Consider the following 14,017-nt stretch of genomic DNA (forward strand, 5'->3'; position numbering starts at 1 on the left):
ATACATTCGGTCATTAGATTAATATTTTATTGCTCACTGAGCCGAGCGCCGACGCTGTGTGGGCCTTTATTTTTTTCAACGTCCACCTCTGTCCCTCTCTAAGTCTCTCACTCTCTCTCACTCCCGATAAGCTTTTAATAGTGATCTGCGCCTGTCCGGCTGTAAGCTATACAATTTAATGTTGTATTCAAATATTATTATTATTGTTGTTGTGTAGGTACCTACGTGTTCAGCAGTGCCCACGTTCATTACCCGTGCGTATAACATTGTAACGTCACGATACATAATAATAATAATAATAATAATAATAATAATAATAATAATAATAACATAATAATATATTGTCCGATCTGATTTTATTGTAATTATACCAACAAATCGCATATGTATTCTTCCGGCTTTCGATATTGTGTTGGATTTATTAATCACAGAGAAGTTCTAATATATTATTATGGGCATATATTATATCATTACATAATTGGCTGCGAGTTTTGAAGTGTATTTTCTGAACTGTGCACCTACGTGTACATATACCGCACGAGTATTGTTTTATCCGCACGTAGGTTTTAGGAAGGTATATACTAGCTATTATCAAGGTATTACACCACGGCGAGTATAAATTTTTGAATTCTTTAAAAATCGGTTTGAATAATTGAACGTGGGTATTGCATGTATATTTCGTAATAAAATGACTAATTATAACGATTTACGAGCATTATTTATGGGAAAAGAAACAGCGTAGGTAATAATAATATCAAGAAAAACAAAACGAATAAAGTCGTTGTACATCTAATTATATTATATTATGAAAAATATATCTGTTACACAGCTGCATGTGTGATAATAAAATCAAAAATATACTACTTATATTATAGGTACGTGCACCTATTAGGCATAACGTAAAAAATAATAACTTTAGTTTTAAAAATATAAAAATAAAACTTTACTTTTAAAAATATAAAAATAAACTCAATATTGAAATACTGGACCAAAAACACGGAGGATTTTTTTTACAGAGGTATGAGGATCACTATAATTATAATTATGCCGTTTCCCTATAATTTTTATATTTGTTCAACAATGTTTATGAATTATTTTTAAACTTAATTCGTTGTAAAATGTAAATATATTACAATGAAAGGTAAATCTGAATAAGGGATTTGAATTAAAAACTCGATAGGTATTTAAAAATGGTAAAGCGAATATGTTATGAATTAATGGCTATTGTAAAGCTCCAAAACGATGATGAAAAAGTATAACAATAAAACGTTATATAATCACTCAGCGTTGACACTTGACAATATTACCTGAAAGGTACAAACGGCTTATTATAATAATATACTGAGCAACTTTATGGAACCTTTTTAAGACCCGACAAAACACAAACTGTGAAAATCCATTGATTCTAGCAGGCTACCTACTTGCATAATAATTACCAATAACGCCACTGCGCACATGGCGAGACGAGAATCGCATTTCACAATTCGCTACACAACACATTAATGTAATATTATATTATACGCTTATACTGCTAGTTATACTTTTGAAATATTTTCGATTATTTGGAATGTGCGAAATATATGAACACAAAAGTATAGATAATTTACATGTTCAGCAGGCGGCAAAACCGGCCACAATGTATAAACTTCTTCAAATCAACCTTAACGCGAACTGGGCAGCGGAACAACTCATGGTTCAAACGACGGACGAGAGGGAGCGGATGTCCTCATAATTATCGAGCTTGCTACGGCCGGGACGACATGTGGTGCTTCAGGTACGACCGTAAGGCCACCATGGGTACATCACACTATACCCAGTTCAGCCACGACAGTCGGGGCTCTGGAAGCGACTTCGCCTGGATGTCTTTCCAGGAATTGACCATCTTCAGCTTCTACCTCCACCCCGGTCTTACGACCCAAAAGTTCATCACCTCTCTGAGTGATCTCGACGACGCAATCAGAGCCAAGGGCAACGCCTCCATCATACTGGCTGTGAATTTCAATGCATGGCACGTCGAATGGGGCTCCAGAATCAGCAACCCTAGAGGCCGGGTGCTTTCTGACCTCGCCTCTAGCTTAGGGCTTATTCTTGCAAACTCGGGTACCACCCCCACGTTCAGACGTGGACTCTCGGGACAGAGAAGCCCTAATAGCAGACTCCTAGTTCCCTGCGGCCCCCGTCACCGACTGGAACTTGGCACCCTTGGCTGCTGTAAATGACATATTCCAGGCATTCGACCAGGAGCGCAATATACTGGAGTTCCAGAGGGTTGTGCCCGAGTTTACCATTTACGAAATACGAGGGGCCACTCGTAGGCTCTCTCCAGGGAAGGGTCTTCGTCACCACCCAGACTCAAGCAGTGCTGAACTCGATGAACGACCTAGAGGCTCTGGTGTTTCCACCACGTTAGAAAAGGGCCCACCTAGTGCTGATCAGGAAAGGCGAGGACAAGCCCCCTGACGCCTTATCAAGCTACAGGCCAATCTGCATGCTGAACACGACGGGAAAGCTCCTCGAACGGCTTTTGCTCCAATGCCTGGAGAAGCACCTCGACGAGCATGGGGGCAGTTGGAGAGCGCCCGACCAGTTCGGTTTCCGCAAGTGCATCGGCACTGAGTCAGCAGTTACCAACGTTCTCAGCCTCGTTGCCCAAGTATCCGTCACCCATGACAAAAAGAGTTTGTGCATCCTGGTGACCCTCGATGTCAAAAATGCCTTTAACTGCTCGAGGTGGCCAGTGATCGACCCCGCTCTTAGGGGTATTCAAACGCATGAACACCTGGTAGAGATGTTCAGGTTATGGCCTTCCAACAGCGCGCTGCTAATCGGAGCGGAGAGGACCTTCAGGTCAGTGACGTGGGGGTTTCACAGGGATCCGTCCTCGGACGGGCTCTGTGGAATGTCGCATATGACGCTCTACTGAAAATGGACGTGCTTCCCGGGGTACAGCTCATAGAGTACGCTGACGATCTGGCCGTCGTAGGAATGGCATATACTGGTCAGTTACTGGATGATCTTGTCATCCCCACCCTGCAGAGAATTGACAATTGGGTGACGAACCACGGCCTGGAGTTGGCCCGCCAAAAAACGGAAGTTGTTATCCTGCCCAGGAGACACGCGTACGTCTCCCTGAGGCTATAAATCGAAGGACACCCAATGTCCTGTTCTACAGGATCAGATACCTCAAGGTGATCCTGGACAAGAGGCTCATCTTTGCGGCACACGTGGACACCGTGGCCAAAAAAGCCATGCGCATGGTGACTGCGTTGGCTAGGCTCATTCCCAACATAGGTGGCCCCTGCGAGTGGAAAAGAAAGCTGCTCAGCTCCATAGTCGATAGTAAGTTGCTGTACGACACCCCTGTCTGGATCAGCAGGATGGCCATGGTAGCCAAGACCAAAGTGAACCTGATTCGTCCACAGAGATCTTCGGCGCTGAGAACCATCTGCGCATACCACACCGTCTCCGATGAGGCCTCTCTGGTCCTGGTCTCCACGGTTCCCGCCGACTTACTCAGCCTAGACCGAGCCAGGATCCTGTCCCGACTCCTTGCTGACATCACGCCTGGAGAGACACGTCCGTCCAAGCAGACCGTGAAAAGGAAAGAAAGATCTTACACCGTCGAGGATTGGCAACAGAGAAGCGAAGCAACCAAAAAAGCGTCCTGGACTCGATCTTGCATCCCATCCATCGGACGTTGGCAAGGAAGAACGGTCCCGCTAATTCCCCATGTCACAGGCGCAACGGTACATGGCTGTTTCCAGTCATAGCTCTACTAGAGAGCCAGGGTTGCCAGTCCGATGTGTCTGCAGTGCAGGGGTGGTGAGGACACGGTGGAGCATACTCTATTTAAGTGCTACTACTGGAACGCTCTCCGCGACCCTCTGTCTATCCAGCTGGGACGCAGACCATGTACAGCCGACATCCAGGACATAATTTGTGGGTTGCCATTTGACCAGCTTCCAGCAGACTAGGATGAAAAGTCAGCTATATTAAGGAACGCGGAGGAGTCATTTCGGTTAATATATGGGATGGTCGAACATATCTTCTCACTCAAGGAAGAAGAGGAGTGAGTTTGCCAGGCCGCGGAGGTACGGCGGTGAGATCCAGACATCAAACTGGTTAAGCTATTCATTGTAGCCGAAGACACCTAGGGAGGTAGAGCCCCCCAGTATTGTATCCATAACTTGTAAAATTTTGTTGTAATATTAGTGAGTGGGGGATTGTCCCACCGCTAATAATTGTTGATGTAATTGTAATCAATAAACAATGGGAGTTAGAGGAGAAGTAATGCTAACGCGGTTCCTTCTCTGGCTTTCGATACAAAAGAAAAAAAAGATAATTTACAAGTGTTATATCATGATTAAAGGTCATAAAATGTACTCATACTTAAAAAGATACAAATAATATTATCATAATAATGTTATCGATTCACATCTACATATTTATTTTATTTGTAATAATTATTATTATACGTACCTAATAATATTTTCAGTCAATCCGAAATTGATTATAATATTGTAATGAAATATTGAAGTGTCATGATTCACTAAACATCAAACACAAATCAGATGTGTATGTGAATGAAAAATGTATATAATTTTCTCGAAGAGAAACAAATGGATTCCGTTTTGTAACTCAGAAATATAAAGAAAATACTTTCAACTTGCTTTCAAGAAAAACAATTATAAGATATCTGCGCGATGAAGTATGACCTACGAGTGGAGTATATATCTGTTTTTCTCAACATAAATAATAGTATTCCTATATTCATAAATTCATTATATGTTTAATAACTGTTGTTTGACTACTGTTTTTAAATTAAATTACATATTATGTTATTATAACATTATATTATTGCATATATCAACATTTACAAGTAATTTATTAATACATTTATTTGGAAACGAAAGCATTGGATATGGTTAATTATTCGAAAAACATTTTGTCCACAAAATAAATATTATATCACTCATTGGAGTTAACAATCTTCATCAGTGTTTTGATTGAATATATACGATACGAGGTATAGGTTTATATTATCTAGTGTGTTTATTTAACGATCTCGTGTTCATTATGTTTTTGATTTTTATTTCTTTTGCCCCATGAATTAAGTACTTATAGATATGTTTTTGTATAAATATTTCTTTTTTGATAATTACATTTTTCGAGAGTGCACAATTTGCTGATTAGCACAACGTATAGTTTAGTGGCAGATTGAAAAAATTGACACAAATGGTATATTACCACAAGCCTAGAAAAATAAAATTCGTCCATTTTGGATACGAAGTAAATAATATCAATGAATAAGTTTTTTTTTTTATTCTATTAATAAAATAATACACATAAATCGAAATTTTTTAAAATATCATTTGTAATGTAATTCCTCGTATTTTATGCTGATTAAATATTATTTATTTAGTCGTTATGGACAATATAAAATGAACTAGAATCAGAGAATTTTTTAATGGTCATTACATTTACTCAAGTGGTCAGTTAAGTGTACTGTGTATGGTATAAAGGTTTGATTAATTATATATTATTTTGAATCGGTAAATATAATATATAATAAATTACAAAGTGTTATATTATGTCAATCGACGATGAGATCCATATACGAGTATAATACCTATTTATATAGTGTCTACTGTCTATAGTGTACAATACGTTGGAGTATTTACATATAATTATAATAAGGCATTCATTTATTTAATTATCTATCTGAAAACTTAGTCATAATAATTAATAAATATAAATACATATTACTGTATTGAAATGTCCAGTATATTTTCGAAACCGCTTCATTGACAATAATCAGATATTCATATGAAACTGTACCATGTGTATATTCGATTTTTTTGCCGTAAAATATAATTTTACCTAAAAATAAATTACTAATGTGAATTGAATGATTATATCGATAACCGATTTCAGATTATTGTTTAATTCTCAATTTTTACTGTGATAAAAAAAAAAAAAATCTTAATAAATATTTAATATAATACAGTGTGATATAGGTAAGATTGCTAATTCCTACAGTTAGATTATAGACGGGATTTTGATGGATTAAATACCAATGTCGTATATTACACGGAACAGTTTTAAATTGAATATTGTCAATTAATTGTATGATAAAATATAAGTGACTGAGTTTTGAAAACAACAAGTCGACACGGGATGTATTTTACGGAAGCTCAATCCTGGAAAATAAATCAAAAAGTGTCGTTAAACTCTACGTACATGAAGAATACTATATAATATACATTTTATATAGATTATAGGAGAACGAATTTATAAATTTTTCTCTGAACATAATGAATTTCCTAATAGAAAAAATTGTACAATCTCATAATATATTTTACGGTCGTCGCTCATAAGCGGCCGGGGCTCGGAACTTTATACGCTAAAAAACAATGAAATATGTGCATACGTATTATAATATTATGCAATAAAACAATCTTAAATAAGTATTATATTATAAAGCAATTATTTATTTTTAATTTTATATATATATATAAGTATAAAACACACATTTATTTAGTATCTAGCATGTAAAATGCATAATTATTCATAACTATTTTTTAATTCTATGCTATAATACCTATAATAGGTTGGTATAATGTGTATATTATGTATTATTGTATTACACTATTAAATAAAAATTAACCTTTTTAACTAAACGTAAAATATTAGTATTAAGTTTATTATATAATGTACATAGAGAATAAAAAAAATCGAGTCTTTTGGTTGGTACTCGCATATTAAAATACAGATGACCACGGAAGCCCTTTATGTTTTTTTAATCAGATTTTTTTTTTATGGTAACATATTATTTTTTTTTAAATAATGATATAAAAATATATACCTACTCGTTAAAATGTATAAAACGTTAAAATAATATATTAAATTACTTAAATTTGGTAAAATATGAAAAACATGCAATATTCATTTTTGGATTCAAGTTGTGTTTTGTGTATATCTGTACATGATATGAAACGAATTCATGTCAATTAATATTTCGAATAATTTCAGCTATTTAAGTGCTACAAAATATGCAAATGCACGAAGTTTCAATCCCAGACTATGAGTTAACTAACTCATAATTTGCATTAGTGCTTTAATTCAATAATACCAATTTAACATTTATTTATAATAAATAAATAATCATTACCTGCAACCTCAAGTAACAACACGCAGTTAATAATTTTGTGTGCACACTTATGTGTATAACTATAATAGGTATTTATATAAATATATATCGGCTCAAATAAGGTAAAATATATTTTACCTATAAAATATCTATTTTAAATTATGAAACATAATCGTTAATAACTAATGGACCACTTACTAAGCAAAAGACTTATGATTGGAATTATTCAGCTCGATTTTATGTTAATATATCATTGTTTTTTTAATATTAGGTAATTTAGAATATGCATAAAAGAATAAAGTAGGTTTTCAATCAAAACTTAAGACTAATTTTGAATAAACAAAGCTCATCAAGTCTAAAAATTATTTTATTTAGCACCCTTGTTAAATTGTTTATAATATGAAAACCGTCCTACTTTCCTGCCTTCATGATCACTTTGAACACACTACTGGTTCCATGAAATAATGATTAGGGAATATTTACTATCTAAAAAATTGTTTTAAGTTAAAATAAATAAATAACTTTATAATTAAAAGCAAACAATTTAGCACCCTTACGGCATTGCACGGAATTTGAAAATGTAATGATTTATTTTTAATTTATAAGGTATATGATCTATTTAATATTACATATTAAAAATTATAACATAGGTACATTGAATAAAATATAAATAATTTTTAAATGCGCATAACGTATTTAAGATTATGTAAAATATCTACAAAATTTATTTTATTTTATTTGGTTTTAAGCATTTACATTGAGTAATTAGATTCAAAAACTGTCCTTTTACATATAAATTAATTCAAATGGTATTCATTCAAACATTATTATAATTTAATAATGTAGATAGCTGTGCAGTGAATACGTATTATTTAACTTAATTCGTAGGTACTTGCTGATTTGTGTGTGTGTAATATTTTATTTTTTGTAACTGCTGGTAATTAAAATAAAATACATAAGTTAAATCTAATCAGTCCATTTCAAAAATAAATACTTGGAATTTATGTTGTAAAAATGTAGAAGATGTGTTTTGTATATTATTATTACCTACCTATCTTTCCAGGTACATTATTGCTCTCAAACAGGATGTGGGGTGAACCCAAAGTTTTTTTTTAAATTTAACCGAAAACCGTAGGAACTAACTTTTACACTAATATAAAATACAATTTTCCACTTGGGGTCGGGATCTGGTGAGTTATTCGTTCTAAACCTTCTTTGTAAGATACAAGATTAATTGGAACGATGTTCATTTTTAATTGTATAAATAAATCAAAGCATCTACACAATTTTTTACAGTATATAAATATAAATTATAGGTGTACATATTGGGATAGAGTTTTTCTTGAATTATACTGTCAAGCAGATAATAAAATGGTTTGGACAAATTGGTTTTTCTGTGTAATTGTCCATGTATGAAATATATACCTGAGTAAATTTATCTACTTTACAGAAAATTTAATTTTAGATTCTGAGCAGAGTGATGAATGTATTGATTTTACCATGATGTGTGTGTTTTTTTTTTTTTTTTTTTTGTATCTGTCATCACGTTTTGGGGCAGTAAAAGTGCTTCGATTTTTGTCTTCAGTACCTCGTTCGATCAGAAAGTGAATCTAATTGGTACTTTGGGGGGTCAAAAGTGAAAAATTCTTAATACTTTTCTAAATAATCGAGAAAAACAAACCAAAAATTAAGGGGAAAATGGGACATTTTACGCACACTCATTTTTCGACAAAACCGATTTTGGTTTTTGATTTAACTTTAAAACAAATCACCATAGATAAATGCAATTTTCACCCAATCTTTATATAAGTATATTCTATCTCCCGTGCAATTTTCAAAAATTTTCGACTTGAGTTAAACTATTCATAGGCATTTGAAATTGTCGATCATTATAAAACAAATGACCACAGATACTTAAAATTTTCACTGAATGTTTAAATAGGCATTTTCTATATTTGATAATTTTTTTAAAATATTTAGATTTATTTTGAGCTGTTTACTGACATTTTAATTTTTCAACTTTTTTATTTTATTTTTTCTTTAAATATCGATAAAAATGTATTTGTTCGGTAGAAAAGCTTGAAAATTTAATACAAGGCTTTTAACACATTTTAACAATAGCAGTTGAAAAATAAAATAAATTCATAGTCACAATTTTTTTTTACAAGCATTCAAAGTTTGAATTTTGATAACATACGTAAAAATTATGAAAATTCGTAAATTATTTTATGCTAGAAATTCATAAAAAATTTTCCTTTTATATCTAAGATTTGAAAATTTAATACATGGCTCCTATCATATTTTTGCAATAGCAGTTGAAAAATTAAAGAAATGTGTATTCACGATTTTTTTTTACAAGCCTCCAAAGTTTGAATTTTGATAACATACGTAAAAATCACGAAAATTCATAAATTATTTTATGCTAGAAATTCATTAAAAATTTTCTTTTATATCTAAGAATTTAAAATTTTATATAAGGTTCTTACATATTTTTACAAAAACAGGTGAAAAATAAAAGAAATATATTGGAACAATTTTTTTTTACAAGCATTCAAAGTTTGAATTTTGACAACATATGTAAAAATCACGAAAATTCGCAAATTATTTTAAACTAGAAATTCATAAAAAATTTTCTTTTTAAATCTAAGATTTCAAAATTTTTAATAATCTATAATATATCCTAGACAGATAAACCGTCTTCGCTCAGAATCGTTTTTCGTATACAATGATATAACACCATTGGATTCAAATTTAATTCCATCCATTACAGTAACCCACTTGTAACCTATTGTACAGCGGAGCGACATCCACGACTTACCCGCTTTTTTTTATCTTCAAAATATCATAAAATAATATAGACTGCATTTCAAGTCAGAAGACATAAAAAATATATATTTTTCTTTAGATGTAAGCTGGTGAAAATTTTTCCTGGAAGAGAAAATCATTTTAAATACAATTATTACAATTATTGGTACATTATTGATGTTTTTAAATTAAGTTTTTTATACAGGTACATTAAATGTAATAGAAAATTATAATTATATTATGGATTAAATAAAAAATATATATGTTATATATAGATTGGCTGTATAATATTGTATCAAAATAAATGGTTGGAGAGTAATTTCGATTTTGTGTATTTATATAAATGTAATAGTTATATTATGCAAATCCAAAGTCTACCTTATATCTGGTCAATATTTTGTTGACTTTGTGAATTTATTTGATTTTAAAAGGAGAGCAAATATTTAAGATTTCCAAGTTGAATAACTTAAAATATAGATGGGTAGTGGGAATCTCCTGTAAGATGTAATGAACCAAACATTTCACATATTACAAATGGAATCGAGACTTTTGCACTATTGAATAAGGGAACATTTTATTGAGAGGACTTTGTACCTGCATGTCTCTGTCTTTCGAACACATAGTATATTATAACATATTGTTTGTTCTGAATAATTCATTTAACTTTATATGTTTAATTTTACAGTGAATTGATCTACCAATTTTAGGGATAAAAATATTATCTAGACGATGACATTGGATATTTTATGATTAAATTTGAAAGCAAGTTATGAATATTTTTAAATATACAAACAATTAACTACCTATTTTAAAATGCTTAAAAATGAAAATATAAAAATAATCCAATTCCGACTAGAAAATATTCTTAATTTTAAATTTTGTAATAGATTAATTCACTCTAAAATTAAAAATAACAGAGTTAAATTTGTTATTAACGTTAATTTATAAAGCTATATATGTTTCGACATTTTCAGAGACAGAGACAACTGCATGCATGCGACGGTCACTTAAAAAAAATCCATAACGAAATCCAGAAATTTAAAATAAAAGTTGAACATTCATAAATGTTTAAAATAGAATATAAACACAGGGTTAGCCAGGGGAGTATGTTATGATGTTTTAGAATTGGCTTTAGGATATTGGGATGTGTGTGTGTGTGGGGGGGGGGGGAGGGAGAGAAATCATAAGTGATTCTATCAACTATGCACAAGAGGACCACTAAAAACTTTGTATCTAGTTTACGTGAGTGCCTGTTCAAAAAGTTCAATATTTAGACAAAACTATTTTTAGTTCATAAAATAAAAAATAAAAATATTTTTTCATTTTCTTTAAAGGCGTATAGTACATGGGGATTAATAAATTGTAAAAAATGAACTAAATTCATACTTTAATAACTGAGTTTCAATTTTTTTTTTTTTTATCTAATTAGGTGTACTTCAGTGTCTATCACCATATTATATAAAGTGTTAACAATCTCGCGTAGGTACGTAATATTTTATGGTCGGGAAAAGCTCTTTAGTGATGAGTTAGTAGTGGGTTAAAAGCGTTGTATATTTTTAAGTTTACGTCACGTTAACTAAAAAGTTATAGTATTTATACCAAAATTAATTATACGTAAATTAATTTATTCATTTTTTAATGCGATTAAACAGTTTAGATTTTTCGTGTACGCCAACAATTTTAACAAGTGCATGGTAAATGGACTATTGATGTCATAATTATTTTTAAACCTATAACGGTTTAAAATACTTTTTATCAATTAATTTTTGCGCCAAATACACCTACATGAACATAGCCGTTTATCAACGAATTATTATTACTTAATATGAAGAGCTTGATCGGATAATCTACATCGTAATTTACAAAATGTTGTATACGCATAAAAAATAATAAAAAAACCTACTATATTGTTATATTATAATTTATATAATTTTACTAAAAGTTTAATAACTAGAATGAAATTGTTGATTAACATTCATAATTAAATATATATTTATACACAGGTAATAATGAAATAACCTTTCAGTTTGAAACATTAAACGATTTAAATATAATGGTTTCAACAACTTTCAGATGTGATCTACCTAATATAATATGCTCAATGAATATCATAATATTTTTATATTCAAATTTGGTGTTACCTACTTAGCTTATATTCAAACACTGTGTTACAACTTTCAAATTAAACGTACCAACCTATTTGGAAAAAAATGATTTAATCAAAAATCCCTTTAAAACGTGTTGAATTATTAAATGAAATGTTGAAATGTTATTTATTTTTAGAATCTATTTTATAACGTTATTATCTACATTGTTGAAAACAAATAATAGAATATTCATTTATCATTACATTTTATAACCATAGATATATTATACTAAAATAAAGATAGTAGAAAAAATTATCGTAATTTTTATAATCACAAATTTTTTTCAATCACTGTATGATAAGTAAATGATCTAACTGAAAAAAATAACATAAATTTATCTTTTTACTGTTTTTATTTTAGATGGATGTATTTATTGTCTCGGCACGAATACATCTAAATGTTTATTTAATGGTTGCTTATTTTCATTTAATTTAAATTCAGATGAACGCAAATAGTATTTAAAATCTCTCAATCATTTTTTCTTATTGAACTTATACAGCTGTTCAAGATGGAAAAGTGTTTACCGTTTGAAACCATTTTAGAACGTTGTTTGTAAACAATGAAGCCAATAATTGTAGTGGGCAGTCGTTTACATAATAAAGGGCTTTTGATTCGAAAAATAATGGGTGTAATAATTTGGTTGGGAATACGAGTTCGACGGGTCAATATTTGTAATAAATGACATTTTCATTTTTATTGCTTCGGTAGTTCAGTGTATTGCAGTAGTAGGGCATAATGAACTGAAAGCAAGTCACAGTATAAGTTCAAAATTATACTAAACAGTTGTTTGTCAACATAAATCACTGTATTGATGCATTGCTAATGTTCTCGAATTGGTTTCCATTGAACACAATGCAATATAATTTACTCCAATGCTGGTTATTTGTTTAGTAATTAAGTCGACAACAAACAAATTTACGTAGCACTTTTTTTTTTCTGCCATTATAATAAAATATATTCTTTCCATTCAGATGCATTATGACATAGTTACATTTTGTCAAACGCAATGTTTTATTTTTGTCCCGGGAGTATAAGACGAAATATATTATTATTTATAAACATGATTTTTCTCTTTTATTCTCATTTTGAATAGTTTCCTTGGTCAATTTAAAAACAAATTAATGTGACTTATTTAATAAATTTGGTGAACTGCGTCAAAAAATATCACCGACTTGTATTTTTCGTTCTACTTTGTTTAATTAACTAACTAGAAAGTTCGTAAGAAATGACAATTGTGTCAATAAAATTAGTTAAAACAATTTACATTCATCTTTTATTCTATTTTATCTCATTTTATCATTCATCACGTCGTAAAGGGTCATTCAAGAAAGGGTAGGTTCAATTAAATTTCTTGACAGCCGGAAGGGTAAAATCGGTGTCGGATTTAAAGAAGTGGAAGTGACAGAGACGAATGTCAAGAAAACTTAGATGGAACATTTCATAATTACAAACAAATTTCATCGGAAATTCCTTTGGAGGACGTCTGGTGTTAAAGCTTTTGTAATAAATGTGATAATTTCTCCAGTTGTCTAATAGTTGTTTAAGAATTTGATTCGTAATTAAATTCAGACCGCTCTAAACAATAATGTAAATTACCTATAGTCACTATCGACCAAGAAAGTGACATTTCACACGTCATGTGAGTTTTGTGTGTGTTTTTTCGCACAACTTTTGAGTTAAAACGATTGGGACTAAACTCGTATTTTCCACAAGATTTTTCTTATAAATAATTAATGACCAAATTTTTATTTTTTTCATAAATCAAAAAAAAAAATAATATATTTAATAGCTGCACTTCTCCATGAAAAATTACTAAATAAGACTGTTGACATATCGACAAATCGTTTAAACAATTGTATACAACACGTGTCTATAATAATATTAATATAATTGAAGGTTTGTATGTTTTTATACT

The 14,017-nt window shown here is 31.0% G+C and overlaps 1 protein-coding gene across 1 annotated transcript in view; it reads right to left on the reverse strand.

The window, feature by feature from the left end:
• The window catches only part of Ac3 (Adenylate cyclase 3), a 119,014-nt gene that overhangs the window by 38,624 nt on the left and 66,373 nt on the right, over positions 1–14,017 (reverse strand). The window lies entirely within an intron of this gene.

This window comes from Diuraphis noxia, unplaced genomic scaffold (genome assembly GCF_037042655.1).
Source record: "Diuraphis noxia isolate RWA-SAM2 unplaced genomic scaffold, SU_Dnox_SAM2 contig0001, whole genome shotgun sequence".
NCBI classification, from domain to species: Eukaryota; Metazoa; Arthropoda; class Insecta; order Hemiptera; family Aphididae; genus Diuraphis; species Diuraphis noxia.